This window comes from Hyperolius riggenbachi, chromosome 8 (genome assembly GCF_040937935.1).
Source record: "Hyperolius riggenbachi isolate aHypRig1 chromosome 8, aHypRig1.pri, whole genome shotgun sequence".
Taxonomy (NCBI): Eukaryota; Metazoa; Chordata; class Amphibia; order Anura; family Hyperoliidae; genus Hyperolius; species Hyperolius riggenbachi.
Genome location: NC_090653.1, coordinates 19,344,987 through 19,362,566, shown reverse-complemented (window position 1 = coordinate 19,362,566; position 17,580 = coordinate 19,344,987). Strand labels below are relative to the sequence as shown.

Genomic DNA, 17,580 nt, shown 5'->3' with positions numbered 1-17,580 from the left:
GAAAAGAGTACCATGTACAACACTTCATTAACTCTGGAGTCATATGCATGATGGAATGCTCTTGTGGTATAAAATACATTGTTTAAGCCAAAACTGAGTTAAGGAAATGTATACAGAAACATTTCTCTATGAAAGATTGGCACAGAGAGGCCATGAGGAGGCAAGCATTAAATGCTTAACAGAAACATGGTGGCCAAGCCTCTGGCTGGAAAGTCTGTGGTTTGGAAAAGATTTATCCATCCCCACATGGAGGTGACATCACTACACATATGATACGTAAAGAGACCAGATGGATACATGATTTAAAGGGGAACTTCAGCCTAAACAAACATACTGTCATTCCCGCTCGTCCACGCGTACGCGCGGATCGATTCGCGCTCCTCCCCGCCGGCGCTCCTTATCAACTGCTCGATTCCCCACCATTGTTCTCCAGCGGGGATTGAGCGGGGAATCTATCCGGCAGGTCATCGGACCTGTCAGATATTATCAATCGAGCCCATCAGCGACTCGATTGATAAGGAAAGAAAGTGCCGTGTATGCCCAGCATAAGTCTATATAGCAGTCAGGATGAATCACCGGAGAAACATTACTCCTCCAAAAGTGGGACCAAAAGGATCAAGACACAAGGACCGGATCAACACCAAACCTCTATCAACAACAGCAAAAATCTGATGTGTATTCCTCCCCTACTTTCCGAATGTACTACATCAGCACAACAGAATCAAGGACCCAGGGGACCAAGGAACAAACATATTAAAGAATTCTTTTTACCTACACAGGAACAAAGCAGTGGATCAGAATACAACACAACAGGATGCACCTCTTCTAGCTTTTTTTTAGAGCTTCCCACTATTCTAGAGGGAACACGAACACTGAGACCCCAAATTCGGAACCCAATATTCCACCAGGCACAAATGCCCAAAAGGTCCCCAATAAACCTGGATACGGTACCTATGGGAGGTTCAGAACAAGGAAGAGGAACTGCAGAGGGGGCAAGAAGAAAAAAAAAACTTGGAATTAGATCAATCGAGACTGCCAAGGAGAGTAAAACTGACAAAGAAGGAATGAATTCTATCTTCAACCTGTCAACACATAAACTCCCTCAAAAACAGCTGATCTTTTCGAAATTGTTCGCAGACTTAAATTATTTCACAAGAAAATTAACGTTGAAAAGATACTTCGCTTGTAAGAAATTACAGAATCTTACAAACAATAAAGATGGAAACCTTAATCCAATTGTTGTCAATACTGATCAAACAGAGGGATATTATATCGATGAAACAGAATTAAACTTGGAACGATATATACATACACACCTTAAAAGTTAATCAGCTTTTTACCCCACAACACATTGGGGGACGTATGTATAGAGAGTTTCTATACCCAGGTCTTGGAAGATTTTAGGAAGTTTGAAAACACTAGAAAAAAGTGTAGCCTCATGAGAAGAGGAACGGCAATTAGGGAACTACAGAACAATCCATCCTTGGTCATCAGGTCAGCAGATAAGGGGGGAGGAATTGTAATTATGGATAGAGTTGACTACATCAGAGAAGCTGAGAGGATCTTGGGGAATACAGAATATTATACCATACTAGATGAGAATCCTACAATCATCTACATGGAAGAACTGAAAACACTGGTCAAGGATGCTAAGGAGGACAGTATCATCAACTCAGCGGAAAGAGATTATTTACTCATTAGCAACCCTAGCATGGCTCACTTTTACCATCTCCCAAAGATACACAAGTCAATCACAAACCCACCGGTCGACCCATCATAGCAGGGATACATTCTCTATCTTCACATTTATCCGAACTTATAGATATACACCTAAAACCACATGTACTGGCACTACCCTCGTACCTTAAAGATTCAACACGACTGCTTCTGGAACTTGAAGAAATAACTTGGAAACCGACATACAGATGGTTAACTTTAGACCTAGCATCATTATATTCCAACATACATCATCAGATAGGTCTGTGAGCTATCTGGTATTTCTTAAATAGAGACGAAAATATGCCTATAAAACAAAAGATCTTTCTTCTTAAATTGACAGAATTTTCTCTAACACACATTTTTTTTAAATTCTTAGATACCACATATCTACAGACGAGGGGTACAGCAATGGGGGCTAATTATGCACCAAATTATGCTAATTTAACCATGGGGTTTTTGGAGAGTATTATTCTTGGACCCAATAACCCGTTCTCTAAGAATGTGATATATTATCGAGGATACATAGATGACTTGATCTTGGTCTGGGATGGCAATCTCGAACTACGAATAGGTTTGTCCAATACATGAATGATAATAACTGGGGTATCTCCTTTACATCAAATACCAGTAACGAACAAATAGAGTACTTTGATGTCACGCTATACATCGAAAAAGGAGAAATAAAATCACTGAACCACTTAAAATCGGTGGATGTGAATGGATATATAGACTATAGGAGTTGCCACCACAAGCCATGGAAAAATAAAATTCCGTATGGGCAATATCTACATATCAGGAAAAATTGTACCGAACTTCGAACCTTTGATAAACAAGCTGGGATTTTAACGAATAAGTTTAGACAAACGCTCTTTCCTGAAAAAGGAAGCTGGAATGAAGGCGAGGAGAACTGAAAGACGAACCCTACTTGATAAAAAGAAACACTCCCATGCACCTATGGAACCTTCATCTCAACCTCTATTCATACCCAGATTTTCAAATAACCACTCTTCTATCAAAAATATCTTAGGTAAACACTGGTAGGTACTTAACGATCAATTTTTGAAAGAGGAACTAGTCAATGGCCCTAGATGTGTATTCAGGAGAGCAAAGACGCTGAAAAATATCTTAGCCCCTGGTAAGATAAAAACCACAAGAACTGTCGTAAAAGCAATAAACGGGACCCACAAAAAGGGTGTGGTTAGATGTAAACAAAGAAGATGCCTCTGTTGTCAAAAGATCGAGGAAGGGCAAAAAAAGTTCATCTCTGCCGTTACAGGCGAAAGCTTTGAAATCCATAGACACATTGATTGTTCCTCTAAATTTATAATATACCTTATCACCTGTACATGTAATCGGCAATATGTAGGCAGAACCACTCAGTCCCTTAGGGAAAGATGGGGACAACATAGACGTAACATTCTAAAGGGCTATAACAAACATGGCCTATTTGACATTTTAGGGATGTACATAGCTGGGATCCTACTACTGTAAGAATTTGCCCAATTGAAGGACCATTCTATGTATACGGATACCGTACTTTGGTTCCTTATACAAATGTGTTGTGATATATAATAATGCATTTTGAGGTTCCTAAGCTCCTCTTCCTCCCCTCGCCTTATTTCCCCTCCTCTCTTCCCTCCAACCCCCCCCCCCCTTCCCATAATTTTTCCCCTCGATCCCTTCTCCTCCTTCCCCCCCTCCATTTCCCCCCTACCCACCTTTCCTTCTCCCGTATTGTCCCTTTACATTCCCTCCTCCCTTGTTCATATGAACTTATTCTGTGCTAATAATTATTGTGATAGGGTTGATGAGAATTATTGATATATACAGTATAGATACCGTCTTTCCCCGAAAATAAGACAGTGTCCAGGGTTTATTTTCAGCAGATGTCTTATATTTCAGTTCATGTGCTGAGTGTCCTCCTGACTTCCCCATTGTGACACCTTTTCCTCTACTGGATCCACCTCTTGTGTGCCACTTTTTTGTACCTTTAGTGTACCCCTCTGCACCTGTATCCTCCTCTATCCCCTGTCCTCCTGTGTCCCGTATCTACTTGCCCGCAAGACTATGGGCTCCAGTAATAACACAAGTTTCCATATTTTTCCCCCTTATTGCCACTAGGGCTTACTTTCAGGGTAGGGTGTCAGGAAGCGCAGAAGCGCAGCCGCTCGCTCTCAGAGCGGGGCGGCTGCTTCCACATCCAGCATGGCAGAGCACGGTGAGGAAGCCGCCTCCACTCAGTATGAGGCGGCTGTCCCCGTGCAGGGCATGGCGGAGCGCGGAGAAACCGCCGCGTTGGACGCGGCGGTTAGCGCGCATGGCCCCATTGCGGAGGCACCGCAGAGTGGTGCTGGTGTGGCTGGGACACGTAGTCCCTCTAGCTTTAGAGTAACGCGCGCGCGCGCACTGAGGCAGAGATTATATGGAAACCAGAAGTGAGTCAGCTGACCAGGCTGGTCAGCTGACTCTGGCTCCACTCTTCATTGGTCCAGCACTTAGGAAGGTGCTGGAGAGGTGCCTGTGTATATATACTGCTGGCTGTTCAGTTGCTGGCTGTCTGGCGTTGCGAACACAACGTGGGAGCACTCAGACCCTTAGTCAGATCCTTAAGTGTGCCGGGACCAGCTGGAGCTGTAATCCTACACTTAGCTAGATTCTGTTGATAGCTTAAAGTACTAGTTTGATTGTGATTATCTGTTATGACCCTTGCCTGCCTGACTATACTCCTGAACTCTGATCTTGTACCTTGCCATTCTGATACCCTGTTGCCGAATCCTGGCTCGTCCTTAGACTCTGCTTCTGCCTCCTGACCTTGTACCTCATTATATCTGATACCCTGTTGCCGAATCCTGCCTGTACCTTAGACTCCGCCTCTGCCTTCTGAATCTGTACTTTATCTGTCCGTGTGTTTATGACCTGGCTTGTCCGACCTCGAGAACCGACCTTACTATTGGAGGCGGTTCCCCGTCCTGTCAGTGACACTTCCTCCAGAGTGTCATTTTCAGACAATCCTTCCTATTCTCAGCCTGACTCCTCCCGTCTTGGAGAGTTCAGGTCTTCGGAAGGAATCTGTGCTGTACTCCTTACTGCACTGAGGCCTAGTCCTCTAAGTGCTACTGTTACACCAAACACTACACTCTACTCAGGTGAACAGAGGTTAGCTGGTATATCGGATTATCGGTGATACTGCAGATCACTTATAATCTGGTATACATCTGTATTCCCAGTGATACTGCAGATCACCGGTAATAAGATCCTCTCTGTGCTTCACCGTTCATTACATAGGGCTTATATTTCGAGTATGCTCAAAATTCCTACTAGGGCTTACTTTCAGGGGCTGTCTTAAAGGGAAGGTCCAAGCAAAAAAAAAAAAATGAGTTTCACTTACCTGTGGCTTCTACCAGCCCCATGTAGCCATCCTGTGCCCTTGTAGTCACTCACTGCTGCTCCAGTCCCCCGCTGGCAGCTTTCTGACCTCGGAGGTCAGGGACACATTGCATACATTTTTACGTAATCCAGCTAGTGCAGGAACAAAAATGTACGCGTTGCACCACTAACACGTAAAAATGTATGTGTTAATGTTCCTGCACTAGCGGGAATTTGTAAAAATGTACGCAATTCGGCCCTGACCTCTGAGGTCAGAAAGCTGCCAGCGGGGGACTGGAGCAGCAGTGAGTGACTACGAGGGCACAGGATGGCTGCATGGGGCTGGTAGAAGCCACAGGTAAGTGAAACTCATTTTTTTTTTTGCTTGGACCTTCCCTTTAATTTCGGGGTCAGAGGGTATATACCTCATAGACAGGTTGTCTCTAGTTTAAATCACACTTTTTTTGGATGTTCCCTAATCGGGATCATAGTTATTACCTATTTTTAATTATGAGCTTATTACAACCTCCTTACATCTATTTTCTCAGCATATAGATTCAGATTTAGCCCCTTTTTGCTTACCTTGAGTTTCCCTATACTGCCAAGCCCCATCGCACATTAATCTGCGGCTTTTAATTCCCCTATTTATTAACATTTCATCTATTTTATCCATGATGATCATTATCCTCATTATTATTATTTATATGGGCTAAAAAAATGTCTTACACTATCCGAACCTCTTATCTGGGTCATTTCCCTTGTCGCCTTGCCACCCCATCCCTCTATGAATCCTTTTTAGTCATACATTTAATATTGGTGAATCATACACTACTACCTCTCTACCAATTTTACATTGAACTAATTAATACACTACAGGGTCATCGCATTTATAATCTCCTACATTGACCACTTCTATCCATATTGTGGATACTGTTCTACATTTAATATGGCTGCCGTGTTTATTTCCCAACACAATATGGCCGCCACCTTTCATTCCACCCTATGCCACACTCTATATGGGCGTTTTCACCTTACACCTTACACTATTGCCACACTCCCTATGGCCGCCACCTTTATATATATCTAGCAAACAGAAGAGAGCAGGAAAGCTGGCACTGCTGCAAGTGTTCGGTTTATTATAGCATTGATAAAGTGCAGACGTGCAACATCTTGCAAAAATAGCAAGCTTCCGTAGAAGCGCTATCCAGAGTGAAACGGCCGTCAGGCATCCTGTGCCCAGCACCCACCATTACCAACGCCTCCTCTCACCAGGGTATGTGTTTTTTCATGCTATTTTTGCAAGATGTTGCATGTCTGCACTTTATCAATGCTATAATAAACCGAACACTTGCAGCAGTGCCAGCTTTCCTGCTTTCTTCTGTTTGCTTGCCATTTGATGCTTTTGCTTGAGCATGCTGAAGAGGTTCCAGAAAAGAGGGGTGTTTGTAGTCCTCCTGTGCAATCTGCATGTCTCTGAAGCTGATTTATGCATGCCATACCGCTGTAGTGCCAACCATCTGTTCTCCGTTGGTTCTTTATATATATCTACCTCAGCCACACAAAATATGGCCGACGGCTGCCCGTTACGGTGCTTTGCCACGCTTAATATGGCCACAACTTCCTTTACTTGTACAATGCCGGGTTAATACTGGACGTGACGTAGTAAATATCCGACGTCACAGAATTCCCCCTCTGGGGACGGATACTTTTTTCCCATACACTCATTTAATACCCAGTGCAGCGTCTAGCCACTATGCTGCCCAGGCTCCTTACATGATTTTTAAGGTAAGCACTCGCTGCGGACACTTAGCTCTAGGTCCTACGAGGCTTTGACGTTCCCTCTATAGGGGACATCCTTTATCAGCTGCTTCACTAGCAGCCGCCCTGCCTGCTGATTTTATCGGCACATTCCTGTTATTTCGTTTATAGCAACGGCACCCCCACCTGCCCATACATTATTAGTAAAATAGGCCACTGCAGCTTTAAGGCTAAGCTGCAGGGCCACACAACATAGCACACAAGTGATCCCCCGCCCTTTTCTCTTCACCAACAGAGCTCTCTGTTGGTGGGGTCTGATCGCTCCCCCATGTTTATTTTTTTAAAATAAATATTATTGTTACTGTTTTTCATTAAAAAAACCCTGTTTCTTTAAATATCTACCCTCCTCCCCCCCTCCCTCCCCACAGCCAGCCAATTATGGCAATCGGCTGTCATAGGCTTCTGCCTATGAGAGCCGATCGCTCTCTTGTCCCCCAGGGGGACAGCCGTGTGACACGGCTGTCCCCAGTACAGCGCTATACATGTAAATAGACGGCAATCACGCCGTCTAACAGTCTCCCGTGCAGCAATAGCCGCTCGGAGACTGAAGGCGGGGCGGAGCTCGGCCCCCCAAGCAGGAAATGCGCGCGCAGCCTGCGCGTGATCTCCTGAAAAACAGAGCCCCAGGACTTTACACCAATCTGCGTTAGGCGGTCCTGGGGCTGCCGCCAAGACTACATCCATTGGTGTGACGCGGTCGGCAAGAGGTTAAATGTATATACAGTACATGTTGCTAACACTCTGGGGCTTACTCTAACCATCCTCCCCTTTTATCAATAGGCTCACTCCCATAAGATTATATGTATCCTAAGCCCAAAACTAGTCCCAGATAACCTTGATTCCACTCCATTGAACAGCAGAGGGTTTACTAATCACTCTTTTTCTGGTTACATTTATAGTATATTTTTCATGCATTATATTAACATTGGCACCTTGTAATGATATCATATACCACCATGTGATAGAATGGGAATGTAATTAGAGCATACTATAGATAGAATGCTGGTTCCAGGGCATATATGCTGTTTTCCTTTTATTGCAACATGGATTTTTATATATTCTGTGTCATAATATGAATTTGATGATTGTAGGTTGAGTTTATGTATTTTTATGTAATTTTCTTTTTATGATTTGAGTCTGAGTGCCATCCTTTTTCTTTTTAAAGCACGTAAATTGACCTGAGGAAGTGACTGTTGGTCGAGAAACACGTTGTCCAGTGCTAAATAAACTATTAATTTCTATACCTGTCTGAGTCTTCATCTCAGGTAAGACTTTAAACTCTTACCTGTTTGAACTGAAATTGATATACCATATCATTATATAACTAAAGGGCGCCTCCTACTGTTTGAAATACAAAAATCTTTACCCCACCTGCTAGGAGTTGCGATCCTATTTCTATATAGGGCTCATTTTGTTTTAGGAGCAGCGACTTACAAGGCCGAGTGGAGACAGTTCTTCTCCACACACATTGACAGTGATTGCCTTCACAAGCAACCTACATTTGTGAGTATAACACTTTTACAATTGACCAAATACTGTGATCGTATTATGCGATATTGGGCTCCTGGTAACCCTGTGTTTTTTCATTTCTACTAGTCCGATCTTTTTCATGGGGGCAGCCATCTTTTTTGTTGAAAGGAGGTGACAGGGAGACACAGTTCCAACTGTCCTGTGTCCTGATCACCCCTCCCAGCTGTGTGCGCTAGGCTTCAAATCTCAAATTAAAATTAAAAATAAATTAAAAATTAAAAAAAAGCACCAGAACAGCAGAACGAGTACAACGACATTAGAAATCCTATCATGCTTTGCACAGAATAAGGGGACAACTGCCCGGGCAGTTTTTTTTTCTGTGCAGCTAAAAATGAGGCTTGGGTAACGAAAACAAAGTTTTGATGCTGTGAAACTGTTAAAGAAACACCAAGCCTTTTCAGTGCTACTGAGTAGATTTTTAGTCTGAAAGTTCACTCACTTTAAAGACTTTATCACCATGAAGTATAAACAAAGACTTTTCATCTTTCAGTTATTTACATGACAGATCTTGAAACACTTGTGTAAATATCTTTGTCTTTTTGGACTGTGGTTCTCCTTCTTATCATCATGGTCATCCATTTATCTTATGCTTATGTTTTCTCGGGTAAGGCTGGCTTGGCCCTTAAAGCGGAATATAACCCTGCATTTCAATTTTGCTCTAAAATATTATTTACAGCATATTACATGCAAAAAGCATTTTTTTTTACTAGACCAGCATTGGAAGGGTTAAACACAGAGGTTTAAAGGTCCTGGAGAGATATGCAGAAGTTCAGATAGATACATTCTATTTAGTTACATGTATCTATTGATAAACAGTTACACACTCTTTGGTTGTCGTCCAAGCTCCTTCTCAGTGAGAGAGATGAGTCACATTCAACACTTAGATACATTATGTAAACAAAATGTATCTATTTCAGCTTCGGGTGCGTCTGCAGAAATCTAAAGGAACTTTAAAGCCCTGTGTAACCCTTCCAATGCTGGTCTAGTTAAAAAAAAATGCTGGTTGCATATAATATACTGTAAATAATGTTTTAGAACAAAGTTGAAATGCAGGGTTATATTCCGCTTTAAGTAGTGTTGGGCGAACAGTGTTCGCCACTGTTCGGGTTCTGCAGAACATCACCCTGTTCGGGTGATGTTCGAGTTCGGCCGAACACCTGATGGTGTTCGGCCAAACTGTTCGGCCATATGGCCGAACTAAGAGCGCATGGCCGAACATACCCCGAACATTCGGCTAGCGCTGTGATTGGCCGAACGGGTCACGTGGTTCGGACCCAAACACGCTCTGATTGGCCGAATGGGTCACGTGGTTCGGGTAAATAAATACCCGATCCACGTCATTTCTCCGCCATTTGTCTGTGGGTTTAGCTTTGGGTAGGCAGGCAGGGTAGTTCTCTCTCCAGCCAGGCTAGCCAGGGTCCCCCCAGTCATTGTGTCGCTGCTGGGAACAGTAGTACACCGCTCACCCACACTATATAGCATTGTGTTTACTGCCACTCTGTGTCTCTGCTGGGAACAGTAGTACACCGCTCACCCACCACTGTATAGCATTGTGCTCTGTGTCGCTGCTGGGAACAGTAGTACACCGCTCACCCACCCACCACTGTATAGCATTGTGCTCTGTGTCGCTGCTGGGAATAGTAGTACACCGCTCACCCACCACTGTATAGCATTGTGCTCTGTGTCGCTGCTGGGAACAGTAGTACACCGCTCACCCACACTATATAGCATTGTGTTTACTGCCACTCTGTGTCTCTGCTGGGAACAGTAGTACACCGCTCACCCACCACTGTATAGCATTGTGCTCTGTGTCGCTGCTGGGAATAGTAGTACACCGCTCACCCACCACTGTATAGCATTGTGCTCTGTGTCGCTGCTGGGAACAGTAGTACACCGCTCACCCACCCACCACTGTATAGCATTGTGCTCTGTGTCGCTGCTGGGAATAGTAGTACACCGCTCACCCACCACTGTATAGCATTGTGCTCTGTGTCGCTGCTGGGAACAGTAGTACACCACTCACCCACCACTGTATAGCATTGTGCTCTGTGTCGCTGCTGGGAATAGTAGTACACCGCTCACCCACCACTGTATAGCATTGTGCTCTGTGTCGCTGCTGGGAACAGTAGTACACCACTCACCCACCACTGTATAGCATTGTGCTCTGTGTCGCTGCTGGGAATAGTAGTACACCGCTCACCCACCACTGTATAGCATTGTGCTCTGTGTCGCTGCTGGGAACAGTAGTACACCGCCCACCCACACTATATAGCATTGTGTTTACTGCCACTCTGTGTCTCTGCTGGGAACAGTAGTACACCGCTCACCCACCACTGTATAGCATTGTGCTCTGTGTCGCTGCTGGGAATAATAGTTTTCCTGGAACCTCTCATCTGTATTACATTTATGACTGCATGCCGACAAAAAGCAAATTGCTATCCGCACGCTTCTTGTCCGCATGCAAGGCCTGGGTTGTTGTGTCTCAAAGCGTGGCCTTCTCCTCCTTCGCCGCCCTCCTCCTGTTCCATCACGTGTGCTGCTGCTGGGTTAGCGTTACCGGTCCCTTTTCCTGGAACCTCTCATCTGTATTACATTTATGACTGCATGCCGACAAAAAGCATGTTACCTGTGCAAAGAAAACAGACATTTCCCGCATTTAAAAGACAGTTTTCCCTTTGAAACTTTAAAATCGATTTTCTCAATAACTATAAGCTCTTTTTGCTAAAATTCCTCTTGTACCCACTCCCAAGGTGCACATACCCTGTAAATTTGGGGTATGTAGCATGTAAGGAGGCTTTAAAAAACACGAAAGTTCGGGTCCCCATTGACTTCCATTATGTTCGGAGTTCGGCTCGAACACCCGAACCAGTGGCATACCTAGGGTATTTGACACCCGGTGCTGGGTCTTAAATTACACCCCCCCCCCCAAAAAAAAAGTAAAGGAGTGTGGCATGCTAAGCACACCATGGCGGGTAATGCCAGGTATAGGTGCCCCCAGTATATGTAGCCTGGAATTGTTGCCCCCAGTATAGGTAGTGTAGTATAGCCACAATAAGCAGTGTCTCCCTACAAAATACATATGATGCAGCAGTGTTTTGCCAAAATATATAATGGGACAGCTATTAGGTAGCCAGATAACCCCCCTTTAGTGCCGGTAGCCAGATGACCTCCACCATTTATTGTATAGGTAGCTAGATAACCCCCCATTTAGGATCGGGAACTAACATTATACCCAATTACAGTATATATAGCCAGATCTCTCTTTAGTATATAGCCATTGTATATAGTCAGACCCCCCTTTAGTGTTATAGCCAGCGTATATATTCAGATCCTCCCCTATATATAGCCAATGTATACAGTCAGATCCTCCTGTACATAGCCATTGTATATAGACAGATCCCTCGTATATAATCAGATCTCCTGTGTATACAGTTAGATCTCCCCTGTATATGGCCAATGTAATTCTGACTGAGTGACCCCCAGGTGTACACACACACAGAGAGAGAGAGACAGAAGGAAGATAGAGCGGAGAGCATCAGGAGAGAGAGACAGAGCAGAGGACAGGAGGGAGAGAGACCAGAGGGAAAGAGGAGAGAGACAGAGCAGAGAGACAGGAGGGAGAGACAGAGGAGGGAATGAAACAGAGCAAAGAGAGACAGAGCAGAGAGAGATAGGGAGAGAGACAGGCGGGAGAGACAGAGGAGAGAGAGAGACAGGGGAGAGAGAGATGGAAGAGAAAGAGAGACAGGAGAGAGAGAGAGGGAAGAGAAAGAGAGAGAGAGAGAGAGAGACAGAAGGGAGAGACAGGTAGAAAAGAGAGCGGAGCGAGACAGGAGGGAGAGACAGAGCAGAGAGAGACAGGAGGGAGAGAGACAGGAGGGGGAGACAGAGAGACAGGAGGACGAGACGAAGACACAGAGAAGAGAGAGAGGAGGGGGAGACAGGAGAGAAAGAGACTGAGTAGAGATAGACATGAGGGAGAGACAGGAGAGAGAGAAATAAACAGGAGGGAGAGAGAGAGAGAGAGAGAGAGAGAGAGAGAGAGTCAGGAGGGGGAGACAGAGCAGAGAGAGAGAGAGAGAGACAGGAGGGAGAGAGCAGGAAGAGAAAGAGCAGAGAGACAGGAGGGAGGGACAGAGCAGAGACAGACAGGAGGGGGAGAGAGACAGACAGCAGGGAGAGAGATAGAGCAGGGAGAGAGAGAGAGACAACAGGGAGGGAGAGAGAGAGAGAGAGCAGGGAGAGAGAGACAGACAGCAGGGAGAGAGAGACAGACAGCAGGGAGAGAGAGACAGGAGGGAAGGAGGGAGGGAGAGACAGGAGAGAGGGAGGGAGAGACAGACAGGAGAGATGGAGGGAGAGACAGGCAGGAGAGAGGGAAAGACAGACAGCAGGGAGGGAGAGACAGACAGGAGGGAGGGAGAGACAGACAGACAGGAGGGAGGGCGAGACAGACAGGAGGGAGGGCAAGACAGACAGGAGGGAGGGCGAGACAGACAGGAGGGAGGGCGAGACAGACAGGAGGGAGGGCGAGACAGACAGGAGGGAGGAAGAGACAGACAGGAGGGAGGAAGAGACAGACAGGAGGGAGGAAGAGACAGACAGGAGGGAGGAAAAGACAGACAGGAGGGAGGAAGAGACAGACAGGAGGGAGGAAGAGACAGACAGGACGGAGAGACAGACAGACAGGAGGGAGTGAGGGTGAGACAGACAGGAGAGAGGGAGGGTGAGACAGACAGGAGAGAGGGAGGGTGAGACAGACAGGAGAGAGGGAGGGTGAGACAGACAGGAGAGAGGGAGGGAGAGACAGACAGGAGAGAGGGAGGGAGAGACAGACAGGAGAGAGGGAGGGCGAGACAGACAGGAGGGAGGGCGAGACAGACAGGAGGGAGGGCGAGACAGACAGGAGGGAGGGCGAGACAGACAGGAGGGAGGAAGAGACAGACAGGAGGGAGGAAGAGACAGACAGGAGGGAGGAAGAGACAGACAGGAGGGAGGAAAAGACAGACAGGAGGGAGGAAGAGACAGACAGGAGGGAGGAAGAGACAGACAGGAGGGAGAGACAGACAGACAGGAGGGAGTGAGGGTGAGACAGACAGGAGAGAGGGAGGGTGAGACAGACAGGAGAGAGGGAGGGTGAGACAGACAGGAGAGAGGGAGGGTGAGACAGACAGGAGAGAGGGAGGGAGAGACAGACAGGAGAGAGGGAGGGAGAGACAGACAGGAGAGAGGGAGGGAGAGACAGACAGGAGAGAGGGAGGGAGAGACAGACAGGAGAGAGGGAGGGAGAGACAGACAGACAGGAGGGAGGGATAGACAGACAGACAGGAGGGAGGGAGAGACAGACAGGGAGAGAGAGACAGACAGCAGGGATAGAGAGAGAGACAGCAGAGAGAGAGAGAGACAGCAGGGAGAGACAGACAGGAGGGAGAGAGAGGGAGGGAGAGACAGACAGGAGAGAGGGGGGGAGAGACAGACAGGAGAGAGGGGGGAGAGACAGACAGGAGAGAGGGGGGGAGAGACAGACAGGAGAGAGGGAGGGAGAGACAGACAGGAGAGAGGGAGGGAGAGAAAGACAGGAGAGAGGGAGGGAGAGAAAGACAGGAGAGAGGGAGGGAGGGAGAGACAGACAGACAGGAGGGAGGGAGAGACAGACAGACAGGAGGGAGGGAGAGACAGACAGCAGGGATAGAGAGAGAGAGAGAGACAGCAGGGAGAGAGAGAGAGAGAGAGAGAGACAGCAGGGAGAGACAGACAGACAGGAGGGAGAGAGAGACAGACAGGAGAGAGGGAGGGAGGGACAGACAGGAGAGAGGGAGGGAGGGAGAGACAGACAGGAGAGAGGGAGGGAGAGACAGACAGGAGAGAGGGAGGGAGAGACAGACAGGAGAGAGGGAGGGAGAGACAGACAGGAGGGAGGGAGAGACAGACAGGAGGGAGGAAGAGAGACAGGAGGGAGGGAGAGACAGACAGGATGGAGGGAGGGAGAGACAGACAGGAGGGAGGGAGACAGAGACAGACAGGAGGGAGGGAGACAGAGACAGACAGGAGGGAGGGAGACAGAGACAGACAGGAGGGAGGGAGACATACAGGAGGGAGGGAGACATACAGGAGGGAGGGAGAGACAGAGGAGAGACAGACAGGAGGGAGGGCAGGAGAGAGGGCGAGACAGACAGGAGGGAGGGAGAGACAGACAGGAGGGAGGGAGAGACAGAGGAGAGACAGACAGGAGGGAGGGCAGGAGAGAGGGCGAGACAGACAGGAGGGAGGGAGAGACAGACAGGAGGGAAGGAGGGAGAGACAGACAGGAGGGAGGGAGAGACAGACAGGAGGGAGGGAGAGACAGACAGGAGGGAAGGAGAGACAGACAGGAGGGAGGGAGAGACAGGAGGGAGGGAGAGACAGGAGGGAGGGAGGGAGGGAGAGACAGACAGGAGGGAGGGAGGGAGAGACAGACAGGAGGGAGGGGGGGGGAGACAGACAGGAGGGAGGGAGGGGGGGGGAGACAGACAGGAGGGAGGGGGGGGGAGACAGACAGGAGGGAGGGGGGGGAACAGATAGGAGGGAGGGGGAGATAGGAGGGAGGGGGAGACAGACAGGAGGGAGAGATAGACAGACAGGAGGGCGGGAGAGACAGACAGGAGGGAGAGACAGAGGTGTACTGTCCAGCGGAAGCGTCACATTGTAAATGTTCACCAAAGGTGTACCTGGGTGGCCCAGCTTGTCGGGAGATGAGCAGCCACAGGGAAGCGGCAGGCAGGCGGCATCTAGTTGTCATGGCTGCAGCGGTGGAGGAGCTGCAGCATGGATGGGCCCGCCTCTGGGTTCCCCGTGAGCCTGGAAGGAGGTGCAGAGCAAGTCTTCCCTTGGAAGCATTTGGCGCCTGGTGATAGTCCCAGGGTGCTGCGGTGACGCGGAGGCGGCAGCAGCAGCAGCCGTGGTGGGGATCATGGCAGACATCCCATGTGCGTCCCACGTGCAGCCCTGAGCGGCTTCCCGCTGAAGGTGGATTTCCGGAGGATGGCTGAACTGACAGCCGAGGTGACGGAGGCGGGGCCAAAAGGGGTTTTAGCCGGCTGCCAATAGAAGGGAGGCGGAGCATGTATTCTGGCTTAAAATCTGTGATAGGTTGGGCTGGCTTCTTTGACACCCCCATCCCCACCTGTCACCCGGTGCGTGGCGCCCCTGTGCGCCCAATGGACAGAACGCCACTGACCCGAACATCGCGGCCATGTTCGGCCTGTTCAGCCCGAACCCGAACATCTAGATGTTCGCCCAACACTACCCTTAAGGTCTATTTATTTTTGTGGGGTGAAGCTGGTTGGGCCTTCAAGGCTAATTCACTCTATTGGGTATACATCACTATCTAGTCTCTTCCCTTCTTCCCACACCTTTTCTAACGTGGCATATTATTTCACTCTTTGGTATACTCACATTCTCGTGTGTTTTCCAGCTGTAAAGCTGGCCTTTCATTCTTAGTATGTATTTAGGGGGCTTGTTGTAAGTCTGCCTCCCCTTCCTTCACTGTTTGCTTCTAATGGTATTATTGAGGCTTAATTCCCTGCTCCCCTTTCCCCTTGGTACCCCCCTTCCTTTTATTTGGACACAACATCTTTGGCCTGTTCCCTCCATCTCTCTCTCCCCCCTCCCCTCTCCCTTTATTGTCATTTTATATTGAGCTGGATTATATTCATCTCAATGTGAATAATATCTACATTTTTGTAAATATGCAACCAATTATTTGTACACTAAAGCATACTTTATTTTCCTTATAAAACATATATATCAGATCTGCTCTACAACCACAAGATGGCAGCATCTCTCCTGTTTATTTTGCCTAAGCTGACATTCTCAAGTCAGAATGGAACTCAGTTTACCTCTCATCAGATCCTCTCTTTTGTTCTAAATGTTATGGACAGCTCACTAATGTTCATATATACATATTTATTTGATCATCTTGAATTTAAAAGCTGCATGTGTAACATGAATGCTCCTCCTCTAATTCCCAGATTTGATGCTAGCTGCATTACTATGGTGACACAGAGACCTCACATCAATTGCTGCATGGCCATACAGCGTCTTTCCTTCCCTGTCATTTGACTTCTGACAGCTCTTAACCACTTAATCCTATATGGATGGTCATTTCCATCCAGATAGGCGCTGCTAAATTCTATCTGGATGGATATTTCCATCCAGTGTTTAAGCAGCGATGCGCGCACACACACAGAGTCATAGCCATGCGCAACCTAGCGTTTTTCCATGTTGGCAATTGGGGAAGATAAGCAAGGCTTCACCAAACCAACTGCAGTGCCTGTGATGAATGGACATGACCCCGATCAGGGGCCATGTCCATTCATAATAAAGAACGTGAATGAACAGAAAAAAAATGGTAAACCAGGAACTGTTTCTAATGCCATCTAGTGGCAAAAAAGTTAAATTACACACTACACATTTTTTAAATTAAAATATTAATATATTTTAGTCATTTTCAAAGCTCCTCCCCACCCCAGTTACCAAGTAAATACTTTGGAAAAAAAAATCCATAAATAGTTGCCTTAGGGACTTTATTTTTTATATTTATGTCATGATGGTATATTACTGTTATGTTCATGCATAAGGGCTTACAATTGATGGGACATGAAAAAAAACCCTTTATTTCCACATAATATATTAATGCCTTACATTGTGCTTGGGACATAATTTAAATGTTGTGATAGCCAGGACTAATGGGAGAATAAAATGGGTGGGATTTATTTATAGTAGCATTGTTTATTTTCAAAACTATAGGGGATGGAATAGGAGAAATAGTGTATTTTTCTTTCATTTGTGTGTTTGCCTATAAAATGCATAGAAAATAAAGTAATTACTGAAAACAAATATCACTCACGAAAAGCTTAATGTGTGGCGAAAAAAAAACAACAACAAGATATAGATCATTTACATGTGATGAGTAAGGATAAAGTTATTGGCGAATGAATAGGAGGAGCGCTGACAGGGGAAAATTGCTTCCATCCTGAAAGTGAATACACCTGCAGGCTAAAGTGGTTAAAGGACATCTGAGCTGAAAATAAACTGAAGAGAAAAACAATTGTATCTATCCTCCTTCTCCTAAAAATTACTTTTTTTAAAATATCCCATGGTTTTATT

The 17,580-nt window shown here is 46.7% G+C and overlaps 1 long non-coding RNA gene across 1 annotated transcript in view; it reads left to right on the top strand.

Moving 5' to 3' along the window:
* Window positions 1–17,580, top strand: part of LOC137528638 (uncharacterized) — a 39,863-nt gene that overhangs the window by 1,290 nt on the left and 20,993 nt on the right. Inside the window, exon 2 of the long non-coding RNA XR_011023446.1 lies at window positions 8,069–8,168. This is a non-coding gene — a long non-coding RNA (uncharacterized lncRNA). The remainder of the gene's footprint in view (window positions 1–8,068; window positions 8,169–17,580) is intronic.